The following is a 1,601-nucleotide window of genomic DNA, read 5'->3' as shown; positions in this document are numbered from 1 at the left end:
ACCCTCTACTTTGTTAAGCATGATGTTTTCTCCAGAAACTAGTCCCTTCTGATAGCATTTCCTAGGTACACGAGATGAAGTCTCAGCATTCTGCCTTCTAAGGAGCATTCTGGTTGTACTTCTTCCAACACAGACTTGTGTGTTCTTCTGGAAGTCCATAATATATTCGATATTCTTCACCCACACCATATTTCAAAGGCATTCATTCTTCATGGGTCAGACTGTATCTACGTACGCTGTCTAGATCACTATTGAACTGGCCGATAGCTGTGGTTGAGTCAGTTCCAATTCACGGTGACTATATTTACAGCAGAAAACCCTCGGCCTGGCTCTGTGTCAGCCTCTCAGTCAACAACATGTCTGAGTCCAACTTTGCAGCTGCTGTGCCCGGCTTCCACCAAGGGCTTCCTGACCCTCGCTGGCCCTCCACGTCACTAAACACGGTGTCTTCCTCCAGGAGTTGGTCCCTCTTGATGACGTGCCCCAAGCAAGAGAGTCAGACAATGATCTCTTGTGAGCCACAAGGATTCCATTGGGTCATTTTTAGAAGTCGATGACCAGGCCTTTGTTCCTAAGCACACTTGGTCTGGAAGCTGTGCTGAAAGCTGCCCACCATGGGGGACCTTGTGGTCTTTGAAGTACTGGTGACACAACTGCCCCAAACAGCATGAGATTGACAGATGGGTGTTGGACAGAAGAGGGGCTTCCAAAAGTTCATGGGAAAGTCAAAAGGAAAGATCATGGAACTTTCCCATGAACTTTCAGAAGTCTCTCAGTATACATGTTAGATGAAGGGTACACACCAGGGCACTTCACCCAAGAGTGAGTTTCTGAGGATGTTTGTAGCTTCTTTCATGCCCGCTGGAGGCTGCCAGCCCATTGGGAGCCCATAGCCGTGTCTGAGCCATGCCCTGGAAGGTGGAGCGGGCTGAGACAGTGTCCAGGACTAGCATGTGCACCAGTCACTTCCTCACCTTCCCAGACCTGACCCACCTCTTCCTGGGGCAGGGGAAGCTGACTGGACACTGTGGGCCAGCGTGCCATGTGGTGGGATGGCTGAGCCTGTGCTGGTGGGACAGGGGACAGAGGCAAGCAAGGGTGCAAGTATTTCCTGAGCTGATCAGCATGGTCTGGTTTCCTTTGCTGCCCCAGCAGTAAGCAAGCAAGGAAGCACTTCCACCCACACAGTGCGTCTGTGTGTATGGGAGCATGTGTCCACACATGTACATGCATACATATACCCACCAATGTGCTTGTGCCCACACATATATATGTACATCCGTACCTGAGCATTGTGCGCATGTGTGAGAGAGAGCAAGAGAGAAGGGAGAGACAGAGAAGAAGAGGGAGAGAGGAGGGGAGAGGAACATAGAAGGACAGAGACAGGGACAGAGAGGAAAGGGACAGAGACAGGAACACAGAGACAGGGACAGAGAGGAGAGGGACAGAGAAGAGAAGGACAGAGACAGAGACAGGGACAGAGAGGAGAGGGACAGAGACAGGGACAAAGACAGTGACAGAGAGGAGAGGGACAGAGAAGGACAGAGAGGAGAGGGACAGAGGCAGAGACAGGGACAGAGAGTAGAGGAACACAGACAGAG

General features: G+C 51.2%; 1 protein-coding gene across 1 annotated transcript in view; it reads left to right on the top strand.

Moving 5' to 3' along the window:
• The window catches only part of LOC102812122 (taste receptor type 2 member 1-like), a 91,436-nt gene that overhangs the window by 74,451 nt on the left and 15,384 nt on the right, over positions 1 to 1,601 (top strand). The window lies entirely within an intron of this gene.

This window comes from Chrysochloris asiatica, unplaced genomic scaffold, assembly GCF_000296735.1.
Source record: "Chrysochloris asiatica unplaced genomic scaffold, ChrAsi1.0 scaffold00321, whole genome shotgun sequence".
In the NCBI taxonomy this organism is placed as follows: Eukaryota; Metazoa; Chordata; class Mammalia; order Afrosoricida; family Chrysochloridae; genus Chrysochloris; species Chrysochloris asiatica.
The sequence above is the reverse complement of the archived record's forward strand: the minus strand, read 5'-3'. Positions and strand labels throughout refer to the sequence as shown.